Consider the following 22,075-nt stretch of genomic DNA (forward strand, 5'->3'; position numbering starts at 1 on the left):
GGAGTCTCATAACAACCTGCCCAATGACGTATGCAATGGTCAACCACATCTCATAACAAATATGTAGATGATGTGTATAGGCATGTATCATGATGATATGCTGTGACATACTCATAATCGGTATCAATAATTGACATCAATAATCGGCCTCGACAATGTAAACATTTAACCATGATCGTCCATCAATGTGGACATTTAACCAACATTGCTCCCAAAGAGTGGCCTATACAGAGCCAAAGTTAAACATATAGTGGGCCCATGGCCTCACACAAGGGCATGATATACATCGTAATGGACCTCACTCATGGGGCCTAATTTACACCACAAGTGGGCCCTGCACATGGACCTCAGATACATCGCACGGGCCACAACCCATGGGCCTAATACACATCATAATGGGCCTCATTAAATGGGCTACAAAAACATCACAATGGCCACGCCATACGGGCTAGAAATACATTACAATGGGCCTCATCATATGGGCTGAAAATATATCCAATGGGCCTTACCAAAAGGGCTGAATATACATCACAATGGCCCGTATCACGGGGCCTAAAATACACAACGGATGTCCCTGCACATGGCCCTCAAATATATATCAATGGGTCCTCACTACATCAAATGAGATGCATCTCATAGGCCTAATTATATCATATTGGGTGGGCCATACACGACTAGCAACCCAATTGGCCCCACCAATGAACAACATGGGTGCACAACACACGTATCATGGTGTCCCATGAGGCTGGGTACGACACACATGAAACAGATGGACGGCGTGGCCAAAATACATGCATCAAGGTGAGCCATACGTCCATCAAAATGGATAGATGGTGGGGATATATCCATACATCATGGTGCAGCTCATATAGCACCATCCACAAGTGGACGGTTGAGGATACATAATACAAGCAACAAGGTGGGTCCCACCTACCCACACGTGCCACACGTGTGGGCAGGGCTCCACATCAAAACAAATGGATGGCTAGCATGGATAATCACATACATCATGGGAGGTTTCCACGTATGCGGCCCACACTCCAGGCAGCATGAACAAAACACTTACATCACGGTGGATCCCACAGTGTATGTGGGGCCTATGACTACTGGGCAGCATGGATATATCACGTGCAGGCCCCACAGAATTATGCTGACATCAACAACAGCTGTTGTTGCTGCTGGAGGTGGATGAACAACTTGGATAGAACATATACATCAAGGCTTGGGTCCCACGGGACTTGCTGCTACTACAAGTACAATAGCAATATAGCATGTGTGAGGTACATCGGCTAATCCACTCTGAAAAGGCCAAGTTATATGTCCTAGAGGGGGGGTGAATAGGACAATGCTAAATAAAACTTATAACAACGGAATTAAAAAGAAAATGATATCCAAAGCAAATCACAATGCAGGAAAGTAAAATAAGCTCAAAATTCAGATCTTGAGAGGTTGATACAAACGTTGTTCTAAGGATAACCTTACACTAAAAACCAGAGTTTATGGTAGGACAACCTTATTTCTAGAAAGATCTTTGTATCAAATCTCAAACCGAAGAGGAAAACAAAAATAAATACAAACGGAATTGAAATAAATTGTAATCACAAATGTATTGTTCTAGGGACAACCATACACCATAAAAATGGCAGGGCAACCTTGTTGGAACAACTTTTAAAAGAAATTAAATATCAAGCTGATAAAGGAATAACAGAAAATAAATTCTAAACTATTACAACATTCTCACAAAGATTGAATTAAATGATTACAACATTCACCACCATACGTACATCCCACAAAAGAATAATTAAAGATCAGAAGAATAAATCATTCAACCACAACACAAGGGATTATAGTGGTTCGCCTGTGTGTTCGCCAACTACTAAACAACAGCCACACAAAATGTTACTCCACTCCTAATATCCTCACACAGGGGATATTAGCGTTCACTAACAAAATAGGTTTTCCCAAGTTCACCCAAAACCTTTACAATCGTGTCTTTGTCTGTGGGCTTACACAATTAAAAAACCCCACTTCTGAGTTTTCCTGGCTCTCCTCAGATAACCAATATAACAAGATTTTTCTGGCAAATCTTGAAAGAAACCAAAACAAAAAGGAATTTACAATTAAATGTAAAATACCTGATTATCTCCTTCGATGTAGCAGCCCGGTAGAACCAAATTAGAGTAGATGATTGAATGTCTAAGTTCAATGTCCAGTACTCAATTACAATGGTTCTAATTCTAATAGATTTTAAATTAAACCAAATAGGGCTTGCCTTAATTGATTTTGATTCCAAAGAAAGGGAATAACAATTCCTCCTATCAAATCAGATTGGAATAGCAGAAACAAAATCAATTAAATAAAGCTAAGGAAAGAGAATATTAAATAAGCACACTTAGCTTAGATGGAGCACAGAATTATCTCTCAGAAGTTTGATGAAGATTGGCTTGAATAGATTAATTAATTCAATGATTTCTTCTGAGATTCGTGCACTATTTATAGGTGAGCAGATCGGGTTTTCGACTGGTCTAGAGAACTCTTCGACTAGTCGAAGCAATAACAGATATTTGAAAAATCCGGCGGGATATGCTTTGACCGTTCTATGACTAGTCAAAGGTCTCCTACGACTGGTCGTAGGTCTCCTTCGACTGGTCGTAGGTCCTGAAAAGATTTGCTGGATTTCGAGTCAAAGATTGTCGACTGGTCGTAGATGCAGTCAACACTGTTCCTACGACTGGTCGAACAGATTCCTGGACTAGTCGAAGCCTAACAAATTTCATTCGGAATTTGTAACAAACTCACGACTGATCGAGGAATTTCTTAAACTGGTCGAAGCAACTCTAGGACTAGTCAAAGAAGGCCTAGGACTAGTCGAAGAACAGACCAACCTCATGTAAAATAAACATTCAGTTTATGTATCCGAAATGACCTACTTCTAAGGTCAACCTATGGTCAGTCAAACCTCAACCATGAAGTATGGACATTGAAACATTAGGAACAAGTGACCTTGAAGTATGAGCCTTGAAGCCTTGATGTAGTTGAAACCTTGATGTAGCTCAATCTTGAAAGTGTACAAACTGCCTTGAACTCTTCTTGAAGTCTTGCAACTTGAATATTGTCTTGTGAGCTTTTCTTGTTTATGAATGTTGATCCTTCAGAGTTTTACTTTTGCAAGTTATATATAACAGTGATTTTGGCACCACAAATTTGACAACAGACAAGGATATAAACTATAGCACTTACAATCTCCTCCTTTGTCATATTAGTGACAAAACACATAACCAAGGTAAACAAAAGTAAAACAACTGGTTAATACCTGCAAATCAATATTCAATATTCAACATTCAACCAATTTCATTCAACAAGCTCAAACATACTCCTACTCCCCCTGAGTAACATAACCAATGCTACTCCTCTCACAATCACATCGTTAAGAACAAACCATTCTATCCCTTTTTGTCACAATATGACAAAGGAGAACTAAATAAAGGGATATATGAGAGTAAACATGAGGAGTTATGAGAGTATAGCAAAAGAGTGAAAGAGATACTCAACATAGCATCGCATAGAATAAATATCCAGTATAAAACATAGATAGTATCCAACTCAAAATTAGTCAACCAAGTGTTAAGTTATAAAGTTATTACAGACCAGAAGTCTCGTAAAAACTATTTAGAACTAGAACTTGATGACGGAGCAGGAATAGAGGGATCAAGTTGGTGCATGCCTTTGTTCAAGCGCCTAAGATATTTGCGCATGTACTTGAATTGCAAATCATGAGCAACAGACATGTTTTCCATCTTTACATTTATATTCTCAACTTTATCCTCTAATGCTCTCAAACGAGCATCAACATCAGATGGTTCAAAATCTGGATCATTTGCTGAGTCAGAATCTAGTTCCTCAAAAATGTCATCCATATTAATGTCAACACCAGCTTCTTCATCACCACCACCACCACTACCGTGTTCAGGAAGCAGATCCAACTTCATCTTATTGATATTAGTATTGTTAAAAATCAGATGATGGATAGGTGCCTCATCAACTCGCATATCGACTAATATATGAGTAGCCAATACAGTCATTAAATAGGCAAAAGGAATGTCACTATGACCAGGATGGAGTCTAAACTAAAGAATGAAATGACAGATTAAGGATGGCAAATAAATCTGAGTACCATTGAAAATAGCATGGATAACACGAACCATAAACGAAGTCAAGTCAGATTTATTACCCGAACGAGGATACAGATTAGACACAAAGATTCTGTGGAGAATTCTGTACTTGGGTAACAAATACCTTGTGGGAAGCGCATTCCCTTTTTGAGTCCATTGAACATCCATGTTGCACAAATCTCTAGTGAGCATGCGTTTTTCAGCCATTGAGGGTTTATTAGTTAAGTTATGGATAGGAATACCCTCATCATTCACAGGAATGTCCATAAGGGCTGAAATTAAATAACGATCAACGTCAAAAGGCCCTTCTCTCGTAGATATTTTAAAAGTTAAATCATCCTGTGAGAAAGCACTAATACATGTAAACATGGATTGGGCAATGGACCGGTATACAGGCCCACCCCAATGTAATAAGTTAACCCAACCTACAGCTTCAAGCATAGGAAGGATGTCAAAAGGTGCAATATGATTAACATCAACAGGATGTTCAACAATAACATTACGTAATCTAATGTCCCTAACATATGATGGATCATCATTGGGAACAAGAAGATGACGTTCAGAGATAACGGTCGATCTGGAAGAAGAAGAAGGACCACAGGAAGTAGTTTTTCTACCTCTAGAAGCCATTTGTAATAAGGATTTCAAGGATTTAAGAAGTTGCAAAGGATTGAGAAGTGGGTCTTCTCAAAACAGATTTTTCAAAATCCAAACCCCAAATCTCAATGAAATCCAAAATAGAAAGCTTCAAGCTTGAAAAGAAAGCAATCTAGACACAAATCTGCAAGAAAAAGGGGATTTGGAACACTAACCTTGAAGAACTTGAAGGATGGGTTCGACAAGTCGAAGCTCGGCTCCAAGGAGAAGAAGAATGAAATGAGGAAGAAAGTAAAAATCCCCAATTATAAGTGAAACCCGAGTTCTACGACTGGTCGTGGGTATCTACAACTGGTCGTAGGACGACTGGTCGTGTATACTCACGACTGGTCGAAGAAGCCCCAAAAATTCAAATTTCTTGCAAATTTTATAAAAATTGGAATTCAATCTAGCAAATATATACACTATAATACAAGTAGGCATAAATAATCAATTTAAAATGCACATGCCAAGATCAAATTTCATCTTTTTGAACCTGCTTTTATCGAGAGGTTTTGTGAAAATGTCAGCTCGTTGATCTTCAGTAGGAATATATTCTAGAGATATAACTTTTTCTTCTACTAATTCCCTTATATAATGAAATCTAATGTCAATGTGCTTAGTACGAGAATGCTGAATAGGATTTTTTGAAATATTTATCGCACTGGAATTATCACAATGTAATAACATAGAATCCTGTTTAATTCCATAATCACTTAGCATTCGTTGCATCCAAACAAGCTGTGTACATGCATTACCAGCTGCGATATACTCAGCTTCAGCTGTTGAAAGTGATATAGAATTTTGTTTCTTACTAAACCAGGAAACTAGACAATTTCCAATGTAAAAACAACCACCACTGGTTGATTTTCTATCATCTAGATTACTAGCCCAGTCAGCATCCGAGTACCCAGCTAATTGAACATTGGTTTCATGAGGATACCAGAGACCGAGATTTACAGTACTTGCGACATATCTAATAATTCGCTTGACAGCCATCAAGTGAGATTCTTTTGGATCAGATTGATATCTTGCACAAATACCAACACTTAGAGAAATATCAGGTCTACTAGCAGTTAAATATAACAAACTACCAATCATACTCTGATAAAGTTTTGAGTCAACATTTTTACCATTAGAGTCTTTTGATAGTTTCAGGGTAGTACTCATAGGAGTATCGAAATTCTTGCCATTCTCAAATCCAAATCTCTTGATTAGATTCAAAGCATACTTAGATTGAGAAATGAATATTCCTTCAGGTTGTTGCTTTACTTGCAATCCAAGGAAATAAGTCAATTCCCCAACCATGCTCATTTCGAACTGTGATTTCATCAAATCTGCAAACTCAGTAGTCAAGTCAGTACAAGTTGATCCATAAATGATATCATCAACATAAATCTGTACCATTAAGATATGATCATTATGTTTTTTAACAAACAGAGTTTTATCAACAGATCCCATTTGAAATTTATGACTTAAAAGAAATTTCGTTAGTTTCTCATACCATGCCCTAGGTGCTTGTTTTAATCCATAAAGCGCCTTTTTAAGCCGATATACATGATCAGTATTTTTGGAATCTTCAAAACCCATTGGTTGTTCAACATAGACTTCTTCATGTAAATCGCCATTTAGAAAAGCACTTTTTACATCCATCTGATAGATCTTTATATTTTTAAAACATGCAATGGATATAAATAGTTTGATAGATTCAAGACGTGCTACTGGTGCAAAGGTTTCATCAAAATCAATCCCTTCAATTTGAGTATAACCTTGTACCACTAGTCTAGCCTTGTTTCTAATTATATTTCCACACTCGTCAGACTTATTTTTGAAAATCCATTTTGTTCCAATGATGTGTTTATTTTAGGTTTAGGTACGAGATACCAAACATCATTTCTTACGAATTAGTTGAGTTCTTCTTGCATCGCAACAATCCAGTTCTCATCAGCAAGAGCTTCTTTTACGTTAGATGGTTCAATGTGGGATGTAAAACATACATAATTACATATATCCTTAAGTTGTCTATGGGTGCGAACACCGGTGAGAGGGTTTCCAAAAATTTGTGTGGTTGGATGATCTTTAACAGTCCTCAACTCAGAATCAGTCTGATTCAATGAAGTATCGGGTTTATCAATGATTAGTACTTCATCATTATCTGAATTAGGAATTGGCGTGTTTAAGTGATCATCAATGACAACATTAATGGATTCTTGAATCAGACCAGTCCTTTTGTTCAGAACCCTATAAGCTCGACTATTTAAGGAATATCCTAGAAAAATCCCTTCATCACTCTTCGTATCGAATTTTTCCAAAATTTTCACAATCACGTAAAATATAACACTTGCTGCCAAAAACTCGAAAGTATTTAACAGTAGGCTTTTTATTGAACCACAATTCGTAAACCGTTTTATTTTTATCTTTGCTAGTGTAGACACGGTTAATAATATAGCAAGCTGTGTTGACTACTTCAGCCCAAAGATTTTTAGAGAGCTTCATGCTATTCAACATGACATTAGCCATTTCTTGAAGCACCCTATTCTTTCTTTCAACAATTCCATTTTGTTGTGGAGTTTTAGGAGCAGAGAATTCATGTAATATTCCTTGGTCGGTATAAAACTTCTCAAAATTGTTATTCTCAAATTCAGATCCATGATCACTACGAATTTTACTGATTTAAGAAGATTTTTCAGTTTGAATCCTTTTGAGAACTTTTCTTACTTCTTCAAGGGTTTCAGATTTATCCCTTAAAAAGACTACCCAAGTGAATCTGGTAAAGTCATCAACTATTACCAAGATATACTTTTTCCCACCACGACTTTTTGTTCTAGTAGGTCTATCAGATCCATGTGGAGAAGTTCGAGTGGTCTTGATGTAGTATTTGAATTCACCTTTTTGTGTGAGTTCTTTGTTTGTTTGCCTATCTGTCACTCACCACATATTTTATTTAATTTCTGAAGTTTGGGTAAACCTCTGATAAGTTCTCGTTTTCTTAATCTATATAAATTTCAATAATGTACATGTCCAAGACATTTGTGCCATAAATCAGTCTCGTCTGTATGGACCATGTAACATGTTCGATTAGATGAGTTGGATTCGCTAATAATATAGCAATTTTCAGACGTTCTACGTCCAGTTAATATTACAGAACCCTTATTATTTAGTATCTCATAGCTTTGATTAGAAAACCGAATACTATGGTTATTATCACATATTTGAGATATATTAAGCAAGTTATGTTTTAAGCCTTCAACATATAAAACATTTTTATACACAGGAAGATTAAAAAGTTGAACCGTACCTTGGCCTATAATCTTACAGTTGCTACCATCACCAAAAGTGACTGAACCATCAATCATATCTTTCAAATCCGTGAATAAAGCTTTGTCATCTGTCATATGCCTAGAGCATCCACTGTCTAGGTACCACTTTGAATGACTTGTTGCTTTGAAAGCAGTGTGAGCAACCAAGTAGGAAACTTTAGGAACCCATTTCATAACTGTTTTGGGTTTAGGAACATAGTTGGTCTACTTTTGTGTATATTTGTAGGAATGACCTATAGAGTTAGATTTTAAGAGCTCCTTGAGTAAATCAACTATCTTTTCAACTAGTGAATTTCATTTCTGATTAAGGTTGACATGGCTGCTTCTAGGTTTTTGAAAAGTTTTTGAATTTCTAGAAAAATCTTGATAAGTACTTTTCTCTTTTGAGTTTGAGGACTCTCCTTTAACAAACATAGGAGGAGTATACTTTTGTTTAGGAGGTAGATTTTTATCATAGCCCAACCCGGATAGATCATCACCTTTTCTTGATCCGGATAACAGTTTTTCTAACTTTGGATCACCTTGGGCATATTTCCATGTGTCCTTTAAACTCAGAAGAGAAGATACTTCAGTTTTAAGTTTCTCAATTTCAGATTTTAAATCAATAATTAGGGAGTTTTTGAATTCCAAATCGCATTTTGATTTTTCAAAACAATCTGAAATTTGTGATTTTTCTAAGACAAGTGATTCAAAACAATTTTTGAGTTTAGAAAACTTTTCTTTTTGAAGTTTAAGTTTGTAACAATTTTACAACTTTCCTTATATAGGGCATTGTAAGCGTCTTGAAGATCATCTTCATTTTCACATTCACTATTGATTTTCTTCACTTGTTGAGTCATTATCCGAAAATGTGAATTTGGCTAGAGTCATAAGAGCTTTAACCTCATTGCCCGACTCAGTTTCAGAATCTTCTGATTCAGAAGAAACTTCAGAATCAGATGAATCATACCATGTAGCCAACATACCCTTCTTCTTGGGTTTGTCCCTTTTAGGACATCTATTTGCTAAGTGCACATATTCTTGATAGTTATAACATTGACTATCTTTCAAAGATTTTTGAGATTTGGGTCTAAACTTCTTTTAATCATTTGATTTTTGAAAATCAACCCTTTTCTTGCTTTTGAAAATCTTGTAAAATTTTTTTAGCTAAAAGAGCCATATCATCTTCTGAATCAGTTTCTTCTGAATTACATTTAGAAGATTTTAGTGCGATAGATTTACCTTTAGGAGCTTTAAATTTTAACTCGTAGGTTTGTAGAGAACCAACTAGTTCTTCTACCCTCATATTATCCGTATCACGAAGTTCCTGGATCGCGGTTACTTTAGAATTGAACCGTTCAGGAAGTGAGCGTAATATTTTTGCACACACTTTACTTTCTGGGATTTTATCGCCAAGACCCCACATTGAGTTTACAATGTCATTTAATCTAGTGTAAAAGTCCATAAACATTTCATTTTCCTCCATATGAATTTCTTCAAATCTAGTTGTGAGGAGTTGGACTTTAGATTTTTTGACAATTGTAGTACCCTCGTGTGTCATTTCTAATATATCCCAAGCTTGCTTTGCAGTATCACAGGAAATGATTCTTTTGAACTCATCCGGTGATAGTGCGCAAGTAATTGCATTTAGTGCTTTAGCATTTGCACTACTCTCACTTTTCTGAAGAGTGGTCCATTGGTAATATGGTGTGACTTTCATAGATTTTGAACCATCAACCCCAGTAACTTCCATGATTGGAGGATTCCATTCAGTCACTGTGGCTTGCCATATATTTTCATCCATTAATTTGAGGAAGATCCACATTTTGGCTTTCCAATAGGCATAGTTGGAGCCATCAAAAGGTGGAGGCCTAGTGACTGAAAGGCTATCAAAATTTGACATCTTAAATAGCTTAAATTGTTAGCTCAGGAATTAAATCCAAGAATTTAAAAAAAAAAAGAGCTATTAGGCTCTGATACCACTTAAAAAGGCCAAGCTATATGTCCTAGATGGGGGGTGAATAGGACAATGCTAAATAAAACTTATAACAGTGGAATTAAAAAGAAAATGATAGCCAAAGCAAATCACAATGCATGAAAGTAAAATAACCTCAAAATTCAGATCTTGAGAGGTTGATACAAACGTTGTTCTAAGGACAACCTTACACCAAAAACCAGAGTTTATGGTAGGACAACCTTATTTCTAGAAAGATCTTTGTATCAAATCTCAAACCGAATAGGAAAATAAAAATAAATACAAACAGAATTAAAATAAATTGCAATCACAAATGTATTGTTCTAGGGACAGCCATACACCATAAAAATGGCAGGGCAACCTTGCTGGAACAACTTTTAAAAGAAATTAAATATCAAGCTGATAAAGGAATAACAGAAAATAAATTCTAAACTATTACAACATTCTCACAAAGCTTGAATTAAATGATTACAACATTCACCACCATACATACATCCCACAAAAGAATAATTAAAGATCAGAAGAATAAATCATTCAATCACAACACAAGGGATTGTAGTGGTTCGCCTGTGTGTTCACCAACTGTTAAACAACAGCCACACAAAATGCTACTCCACTCCTAATATCCTCACACAGGGGATATTAGCATTCACTAACAAAATAGGTTTTCCCACGTTCACCCAAAACCTTTACAATTGTGTCTTTATCTGTGGGCTTACATAATTAAAAAACCCCACTTCTGAGTTTTTCTGGCTCTCCTCAGATAACCAATATAACAAGATTTTTCTGGCAAACCTTGAAAGAAACCAAAACAAAAATGAATTTACAATTAAATATAAAATACCTGATTATCTCCTTCGATGTAGCAGCCCGGTAGAACCAAATTAGAGTAGATGATTGAATATCCAAGTTCAATGTCCAGTACTCAATTACAATGGCTCTAATTCTAATAGATTTTAAATTAAACCAAATAGGGCTTGCCTTAATTGATTTTGATTCCAAAGAAAGGGAATAACAATTCCTCCTATCAAATCAGATTGGAATAGCAGAAACAAAATTAATTAAATAAAGCTAAGGAAAGAGAATATTAAATAAGCACACTTAGCTTAGATGGAGCACAGAATTATCTCTCAGAAGTTTGACGAAGATTGGCTTGAATAGATTAATTAATTCAATGATTTCTTTTGAGATTCGTGCACTATTTATAGGTGCGCAGATCAGGTTTTCGACTGGTCTAGAGAGCTCTTCGACTAGTCGAAGCAATAACAGTTATTTGAAAAATCCGGCGGGATATGCTTTGACCGTTCTACGACTGGTCGAAGGTCTCCTACGACTGGTCGTAGGTCACCTACGACTGGTTGTAGGTCTCCTTCGATTGGTCGTAGGTCCTGAAAGCTTCGCTGGATTTCGAGTCGAAGATTGTCGACTGGTCGTAGATTCAGTCGACACTGTTCCTGCGACTGGTCGAATAGATTCCTGGACTAGTCGAAGCCTAACAGATTTCATCCAGAATTTGTAACAAACTCACAACTGATCGAGGAATTTCTTAGACTGGTCGAAGCAACTCTAGGACTAGTCGAAGAAGGCCTAGGACTAGTCGAAGAACAGACCAACCTCATGTAAAATAAACATTCGGTTTATGTATCCGAAATGACCTACTTCTAAGGTCAACCTATGGTCAGTCAAACCTCAACCATGAAGTATGGACATTGAAACATTAGGAACAAGTGACCTTGAAGTATGAGCCTTGAAGCCTTGATGTAGTTGAACCTTCATGTAGCTCAATCTTGAAAGTGTACAAACTGCCTTGAACTCTTCTTGAAGTCTTGCAGCTTGAGTCTTGTCTTGTGAGCTTTGCTTGTTTATGAATGTTGATCCTTGAGAGAGCTTCACTTATGCAAGTTATATATAACAGTGATTTTGGCACCACAAATTTGACAACAGACAGGGATATAAACTATAGCACTTACACACTCCCACCATCCAAGATCTGAACGGTGAGGATGCATTACACTGAATCAAGGTGGGCCCCTCACACTGCCATGGTGGGGGCCACGTCCAGCGAACGGACGACTGGGATATAACAAATACCTTGTGGTGAGAGCCACGTGCGTACGTCCGTACCACGGATGGTTGAAATAGCACATACATCATGTGGGGTCTACAAGGCTTGGTGACATCTGTCCATCAGCCAAGTAGCTAGCGTGATGTGAGCGACCCTAGCCAATTTGCATCCAAATCAGGAGGGTCCCACGTGGGGACCACCACATATATATATATATAATATTTTATATTAATATAATAGTTTATTATTATTATTATTATTCACCCAGTCCAATGTCCAGATGCTGGACATTTGGATGGATGATATAGATATAACGTATGCATCGTGGTGGGGTCCACACATGTGGCCCACCAAATATATAATATATTATATTATATTAATATATATATATATATAAAGAGTCTTCGGCATCAGGAAGAGATGGACGGCTGGAATAAAAAAATACATGTAAAAGAGTGGGTCCCATCTGACACGTGTAGCACGTGTGGGTGAGCCTCACACATCTGTTGGATGGATGGGTGGCATTGATAAAACACATACATCATGGTGGATCAGCATCGTCCATGTAAGTCAGCACCGTCTAAATCCACTGAACCTTGTGCATAGGCCACATACAACAAGGCGGTCCCACACCTCCCATCTGGATGGACGGCGTGGGATGAAAACATACAACATGGTGCGGTGGATCTCCACTGTCCAACATCATGGTGGGCCACACATCAACAGTAAGGGAGAGAGAGAGAGAGAGAGAGATAGAGAGAGAGAGATCGGTGAGATGAGGGTGGGACCCTGCCACTATTGGCCCTCCCTATAAAATGCATACATCAAGATGGGTCCCACTAATGTGGGCCCTTAAATCACAAAAAGACAAATACAAGTTCACCCACCTATGATCTTCTCCTCCTTCTTCCGCCAATGCATCCTAGAGTTCTAATAGACGAACTTCAACGGTTGAGATGGACTTTGGATGGTGGGATTGGGTGGTAGGATGGTGGGCCACACTAACTTCTCCCCTATGGAAGCCATGGACGTTGGACACTTATGGGTGTTGTTTGAAAATGGAGAGAGAGAATGAGAGAGAGAGAGGGGTGATGGGAGAGAGGGATAGATGGGTGTACTTGTGTAAGGGAGAGAGTTGACTTTTAAGGGTTGCTTTTGTGCTTGAGGATGGGATAGAGTAATGGGGTACTTTGACAAGTAGAGTGATTGATGTGATGGATTCTCTAAGGATTGCAACGTGTGGCATTTTTTCTCGAACTGAATGCGGGCCCACATCTCCTGGCCCGGGTATCGCCTCGGCGCATAATAGCAGCGTCAAAACCATGGCGATGCTGCGGTCGTAATGGTAAAAGTTTCGAGTTCAGCTGACTCTGATATAAGTGCAAAAACATAGCAAACACCGATAACAGATCGTGGGTCACCAGAATTCGACCGTGGAGGCATACAGAATGGTACGGGATAGGATACGGGTATCACATAAAGTTTAATAGCCCTTTCAGAGATATGTTGATAGTCATCCCCTTGAACATACGCCGTCACCTGTCTATTCATCAAAGTGAACCCATGGATCAGATGACTCAAAGTAGAATGATGTATACCCCAAACTGGTCTGTGAAGGAACCAAGAATGTTAGAGGGTATTTTGTTAAAGCCGGGGTCGAAGCAATAGACTGGTGACATCATCCCATGTGATCTTTCATCCATTGTTACAATCCTCATGAACTGTTTCCTTCAAATTTTTACTAAACAGTACGTCAACGCTTTTGGGATAGGGCTTCTTTATGGGGAAATGAAGAATTTTGCATGTGCATTTTCTTCTTTTCATGCAACTACTATACTAACTGGACGAAGGAAATTCTCAGCAAACACTCCACCGCACTAATAGAAGTAGGCCTTTATAGTGTTATTGAAGCCACTTCCAAATACTTATACAAAGACGCTATGATTTACAAGCGATTTCATAGTTATTGGTGTCCAACCACTAACTCTTTCCACCTACCTCTAGGCGAAGTGAACATCACCCTTTAGGATTTGCATAAGATGGTGGGACTCCCAATAACAGTCATTTTTACGACGAATATATTCCCACCAATGAAGAGTTCTCGCACTTTTCACCTTCGAAGAGACAAGCAATAGTATCCGATACTACAGTCGAATTGTTTAGGGAAATGTCAAAGTTTCCTAACATTAGGAAAATTCCCCATTTTCTTTGGCTAGTTTATTTCTCTCAAGAATTACGGTATAACTTCTAACTTATTATATTGCGCATTCATGAACTTTATTAGAATTCGCCTTATTTACTTTCTTCTCTTTTCATTGAAGCTTTAAGAATATCCAATCTAATGACTTGGAGAATGATCGTCAAAGGATAAGGAGTGCTCCGGAGTACACTTTTAAGGGCGAGCTTACCGCTTTTTCTTGCATACTGACTTAGTATCGTAGTACTTCCTAGCTCTAAATGGGCCGATGCAATTAGACATACTGTATTTTCCATCTAGGAGGGTTAGCAGAAGGTCAAAAATATTCATTAGCACCCCTTGTTCTCTGCTCATTATACAGTGCTTTTGGTGATGTATTAACTCACTGTCAAAACCCATCTATCGGAGCCAGTTCTGCATTTACACCATGGCATTACTTCTTAGGGTGGCTCGGTGTCTATTTTTCTTAGACATTTGATGACCTAAAGAAAGCTTATGTCAACCGTTCACACTTCCCGCTATGACATTAGCAAACGCTGTCGATGCCGAGCAGAACATATGAATGAGTGATTAATAAGATCGAATTGACAAAATCGTCGCGCAAGCGACACGACTCAGATATCATAAAATCTTAATAAATATCCAACCGTTCTCACACTCTTCACTCCAAACTCAATCAAATCGACCCAGAACATCGTCTGGACTTGATTTTCGAGGCGATGGTCAAGCCCAACATGGTGACCGCAACAGCCTAAGATCATCGCTATCGGACTTTCGACGTGCGGTCCAGGTCTAATCCAGAACTTTCAAAAATTCCCAAGAACAACTGGATTTAGAGATGGATCCCAGATTTCAAAGTAACATAACGCTAACTAATCTACAAGTTTTGAGTCATGCAAATACAATTTAAAGTGATTGATGCAAATTTCACAAGTAATCAAGTATAGCGCTAATTTCCCCAAAAACTACTAAGGAAAGATTAGCACAAAATTTTTAGGGTCATGACACAAGCATCAAACCCCAAATCCTCAGATAAACTATGAATCAATCACAACATTCCATTGATTAGTTTAACGATCAATTTCCATAACAAGACCATCGGGTTGTAAAACTAACCATAAATTAATCAAGTAGTAGTCATGCCCAAGATTTGGACACATGACTTAAGAAGACATGATTCAAACCATTGAGGACTCTAATCAAAGGCGAGTCCTACGTAAATAATACTACTAATGAAGATAAATAAATAAATAAGTAAATATTTATGTATACACATATAATAATAATGTACAAATATAAAATGAGTAATAACATTATAATAATACAAATAATGTTGTTATAAACTTTAATAGTAGTAAGGGTATTATCAACACATGAGACAGATGGTCTTAAATGCACAGATGATCCATAAGGGTCTTTTGGCCACTGAGGTTTAAGTTTGGGATGATCCAACCATCAAACTAACAAAAATCTATATTTAGAGCTAAACATAAATAAAATTTGAAGTATGACCCACCTAAGCTTTGAGATCTGCCCCATTTTTGGTTGGATGTCTTAATAAGACCCACATGACTAGATGAACGGGGCAGATCCATTAAAACCATCACGGTGGACCCCATGCATATGGTGCGTGTGCATAAGGTGCACACACCCGCGGTGCACTAGACCATCGGCTTGGGTCAAACGGGCGCTGACTCGAGCTTTCACAAAAAAGAAAGGCTCTCTCCCTTTTTTCCGCCAGCTACCCTTTTAAAAAGAAACACATCGTCCGTGTGTTTATCTTCGTGGCCCACCAAGATTGCCTGTCTCAAAGATCTGAACCATCCATCATGTTTGGCCCTCCATTTCAGTCCAACCCCAATGATTTTTACATGCTAGTCGGCCCTCATGTACGCAGGACCTCAATATCAAGAGAGATGGCATGTAGTAGAGTTGTGTTTCCAACTCTCTCAAAACCAACCATTTGTGATCAAAGTAGGCCACCTTGAGCTGATTCAAACCGTTCATCTAGTAGAGAATCCCCGTCTGACCAAATCCACGCCGTCCATACACACTCATGCACACATGCATGCACTTAAACTGAGCCTAAATAGAGTTGTGTGTGGCAGTTCCGAAAATGGAAACTCTTTATCCTTCGGTTTGCCAAGCGGGAAATCCGTGTGAGCCGTCCTCTCTCAATACTAGCTGTCCATTTATAAAGGAAAGGGATGGAGAGAGAGAGAACAGATGTAGGAGGACCTGTTGGTGCGCTAGTACAATCCCAGCCACCCATCCACTGCTAAGAATTGCTCTAAATAGATCCAAGCCATCCAATCCAACATGCTCGTATGCTAGAAGCCCTAAAAATTATACTAAAAATTATGCCCTTTCCATTTCTTATGGCTACACTTGAGAACGGCCGTTACTCCCTCCCTTCAAACCCACCATGAAAACACCAATGGAGCTCCATTTTCTTGCAGCTATAAGCTTCCCTAGATTGACCCTTGTCGTCTACAAGCCCTTATTCGAAAAGAGAGACCGTGGAAAAGAAACTACCATTAGAACTTGTCAGCTTCTCTGTCGAGTTTACCAAGTAACAGGTGGTTCTGATGTATTTAGCCTTATCTATGCATGACTAGGGAGAAAGAAAATGGAAGAGAAGATGGAAGAACAAAGAAAGTAAAGGAAGAAGAGAGTGAGGGAGAGTGCACCATGCCGCATTGGGTCGGGGTTTCTGTTCGACATCATTCCGACTGAGTCGACATTGTTCGAGTCAGGTTGAGCGTGGCTCGGTCCGAGTCATCCCAGGAAAGAGAGAGAGAAGAAAAATGGAGAAAAAAAATGAAAGAAGAAAGAAGAGAAATGCACCACACCCGCGCAACCTGACTCGCCCGAGCTGCAGAATGAGTCTGGTGAGTCGGGGCTGAGTCCAGACCCATAGCTAGATGTGACTCAGCCATGGGGAAGATGGAAGAAGAAGGGAAGAGTAGGGAGGAGTGGAGGATGCAACTAGAGACCGCCACTGCACTCATCGGGCTACACTGAGTTACGAACTCGATCTGTTCGAGTTGGGGTTCGTTCAGGCCACTTGAGCACCAAAATGAGAAGGAGGGAGAAAGAAAGAGAATAATAGAGAGGGAGCAGAGAAGAAAAGAAGAAAGGAGAGAGGAGGAGAGTTGCACTGAACTCAACCCAGTCCAAACGAGTTGACCTAGAAACCACTCAACCGGCACTAACCTAGCCCTGACTTAGTGGCTTCTCCTCGGAGTGAATCCGATTTCTCTACACCATAGTCGAGTCAGACCCTCAGGTAAGCCCTTTCATATGGGTACTATCCCAAATTAGCAAATCTTGGTGGTTGACTCGGTGATTTTAAGGCTAATGTAAGATTAACCAAGCTTATGTTGTTGCATAGTAACATCCAAAGAAATTAGGTGAGGCAAATTCTGATCAAGTGTGATAGAGGATCAAGTTCTATCGCCAAGCCGTGTCGATCTCGAAACAGTAAGACATTCCCTAAAACTCTCTTAGAAAACTATTAGAAATGATGAAATGGACCCTTCCCCTAGTTCATTCTCTTATACATTTGTGTCTCTATCTATACAGGAAGCCCTCACTCAGGGTTGATTCAAATCAACCACCCTATGTCAAATCAGAGTGTAAGCATTACTTATCCTCTAATGAAAATAAATCCAATCAACTTAAATTGTAATGGACAGTATGATTCTCTAAAGGCTAAATACTAAGATTGAACCCAAGCCTTAATTACAATCTCAATCGTAAGTGGGTATAAAACTTGGTTCTAACCACACGAATTCATGCTTTAGGGTAGGATTTGATCTTAAGAGGCTCACACACCTTCTAAGAGCAACACCATTAAGCGAGCCAACTTCTAAGGTGATGATTTTCTTCCCCTTAAGCTTTTCATTTCTGAATTAGCTTAAGTAATAGTCTTTATTAGAATCACAGAGGTTATCTCATAGAATGTGATCTTTTATCAATTCTTAAGGCATGTCTTATACTTGAATTATAGTTGACAGTTGTGAACCATGATTTTATATAATAACTACTTACATAATGGTTTTTATTTAAATTTAAATTAATAGTTTTTATCATGATTTATTGCGATTATTATGAATTAACTTATGTCTGGCATGCCATAACTATATACTTTATCATGGATTGTTGTGAGTCGCTTATGGATCTCTATTCACTACACAAATAGTGGGTGATCCCTCTTGTGTATGTGAACCCCTGCTTAGGATGTAACAAGATAGAGTGTGGTAAGAAATGGACCCTTTATTTGGGGGTTATATGGGACATGGAAATTAATGTGAGATTTACCATCCACAGGTCATACGGCTTGAGTGGCTTAGAAATGACCTCTTTAGCCACTCTGATTTAACCTTACCTAACCCCTTTGCCATCTCGATTTAATGATCTGAGCACCCTTTTACCACTGCGATTTAATATTTGTCTCATGTTATGATGGTTATCTTAAGTGGCTTCGATGGCCCATGCCCATGTGATGGTGATCCCTACTTATTGAATTTGATTGGCCCTTGGTCGACGGTCATCCATTAAACATCCTAAAATGAGAAAATCTCATGAGTTGGAGATGATGGGAATGGGACACTATGACTAAGCTATCGACCTATAATAGGTGACGAGCCCCCATAGTGACCATTGATTTACTCAAACCGGCTAATTGTAATTGAAATTAATGTTTTGGCTAATCATGCATTCATAGCATATTGGTGATGACGGGTGGCTAATTTTGGATGTTATAGCATGTGCTCTTAGGTTTAGTAGGGTATCATTTTGTTAGCTTCTAGACCATCGACTATTGACCTACATACATGATGTTCGATGATTTGGTCACTATGTTGTACGAGATATACTACGCTGATGACCAGTCTTATGCATGGGTGACGAACCCAAGTCCAACTAGATAAGTATCCCCAAGTTGATGTGCATTCACACATCCATGCATTTAAACAAGACTGCACCATGTATCATTTTGAATGCCTTATTGCTTTTAACTGTGCTTAGCTAAGGCAACGGTGCGAAATCTTGAGGGGAATTCACACTGAGTTAGCCACTCATCCATCAAATATATAACTGTATAGGTAATACAGCTGGCTTAAAAGACACTCATGTCAAGAGTGATAAAGTAAATGGTACAATTATCAAGGACTTATGGTTGTATCTGCTAGGAGAAGCTACGCAATCTCGCGGCTCAAGTTTATAAGCATTTTATTATTTCTCGTGAAAATTATATAATTTTTGTATTTGATATTATAAGAGACATTGGTTTGTATAAGTCATTATGGGTAGCCACTTGTATATTATAAATGTAATGTAAATTTTCCTTTGATTTTTCCATCTTTCGCTAAATTGCTTACTTTGATAAAAGACAAAAAAAAAAACTTAAATTTGACTATCTATAAAGGTTAACACTCGGGTTTTTGGAGAACGAGTCATGTACTCGGGTTCTAAAAACTCGAGGCATTACAGTTCCTTTGGTAGCCCTATATGTGGCCTTCAAAATGCAAATAGTTCAGTTCACTGAATTTACGCATATGAGTTTTGGCATAAGGCCAAATATAGGCATTTCAATTTTTCTGCACAGGATTTTCTGCACAACTATGCCCAGTCCTATTTAAGATCCACTCCCCAATTATATGAGGTCCACTACTTTCGAAGGAAAAAGAGAATTTGGTAGAGTTATATATTTACTTCAAAACCGACATGGTAACCCTACTTAATCATGAATATAAAATTTTTGGTGAAGACTCAAACTTGAGGGCTTGGAAAAAATGTACAGGAAACGCAATGCAGAATTAGTTTTGGCCCAACCTTGAGTATGTCTCGTAATCACAAGGGATCAACTTTCAGTGTGTCGTGAGGTGACATTGGTAGTACTATATATGTACTTCACAGATTATAAGTTGGGACCAATTGGTTGTGCACACATAATATTTAGTATAGGGTCAAACATAGGTATTTTAATTTTCTTTACAGAATTTTTTGCACAAATGTGCCTTGCCTCATTTTGAGATCCACTCCCTAATCATGTGGGGTCTTATTTGGACTAAGTAAAATATAATTTCTCTATTCATTGGTATAGCTTAAAGGTTTAAAGTGGTGTACTACTTATATCTTATGCGTGGGGTCCACTACAGAGGCCCAAAGTTGGTAAAAAAAATACAAAAATAATCAGACAGTTTTCAGCAATGGGGTCTGTCACAACTTAGGGACCAAATTTCAAACACTTAGGGATCATTCCAAATAAAAAGGTGGGACATCCCATCTTACTAAGATAATAATTAAACATCCCCCTTAGTAATACCCTTAACTATAAAGTATGGTGCCCACTACAAGCTGTCAAAAAGGCCTGCATACAATACAGTTAAGTAAAAATTTTAGCAAACAAAGAGTGCAAAGGAAATGAAATAGATCTAATGGAAAATGGGGCCCGTACATTAGCAAGCTATAAATAAAAGACACAAATAATGTGCATGGGTGTCCAGATTAGATGAACTAATAAAATGTATAAATCAAAATTAGCCCCACACCCAAGTAGGTCAATAAGAGGATGAATGTTATGTATAAAATAGATCCAACATGCACATCAAGTATCACATGAAATGTATTGATCAAATCTCTATGATCAGATCCTCTGTTGGAAAATCCCATCCAATGGATGGTTTGGAAATAAGTCATTTATACTTTATATAGGTTTCCAACCATACAGAGCCTTAGATTCATCTAGACCATACAAAACAATTCACGGTTTATCCTTACGGAAGTATTTATCGGTCTATAATTTTTAAAATTTTATCATGAACTAATATAACCACAACAACCATACATATCATTATAAACTATCTCAAGTAAGTTAAAAATGAATATCAAATATATCTGACCATTGGAATCACGGATATGGCCCACACAAGAATGGTCACAACAAGCCCCAAAATACATTTTGGTATAAGGCTAAGATCTCAGTCGTCTAAGCTTCGATCGAGGCTTATCATATACTGTTAGAAAGTTGCTTCAATTATCTACGACTCCAACAGAACGTATATATTTACTGTATTCAATAAAGGAATTAAAAATGGTTTCATTTTTGACAAATTGAAATCCTGCATATGCTGCTAGACAACAGCCAAGTAAAGTTGGTGTCACTGATGATTGAATCGTTGGATGGCTACGAAATTTGGCCCAGAGTTATCTCATATTATAGATCATACTATTCCCAAGTTTCAACTCTTATCATAGTATGGTTGATTTTATAAGATTTTTAGAAGTTATTGTCCAAATACAAAAATTGGATTACAAGTGAAGGGTGTTGATACAATGTTCATCATTGTCGACCATACTGATGCGGGCCACCATGCTGACCACCATATCCATTAATACATGCACCCATGGGGCTCCACACTAGTGGGCCTCACATGCATAAAGAAAATATAAAAGGTGGAAAGAGGAGGATGAGGAGGATGGAAGGTGGGGTGTAGACTCACCTCAATCAATCATTCAATCAATGTCAAGTACAACCATACCTCAAGTACAACCAACCCATCCCTATCTTTTCAAAAGTCCACTATCTCTCCACCACACCATTCCCCTTTACAAAATTTCAACCACAACCATACCTCTTTTACAAATTTTCAACCCAACCCATACCCTTCCTTACATCACCCCATCCATATCATTCCCATCACCTCACTCCCTCTCTCTCATTTC

The sequence above is a fragment of the Magnolia sinica genome, chromosome 7 (genome assembly GCF_029962835.1).
Source record: "Magnolia sinica isolate HGM2019 chromosome 7, MsV1, whole genome shotgun sequence".
In the NCBI taxonomy this organism is placed as follows: Eukaryota; Viridiplantae; Streptophyta; class Magnoliopsida; order Magnoliales; family Magnoliaceae; genus Magnolia; species Magnolia sinica.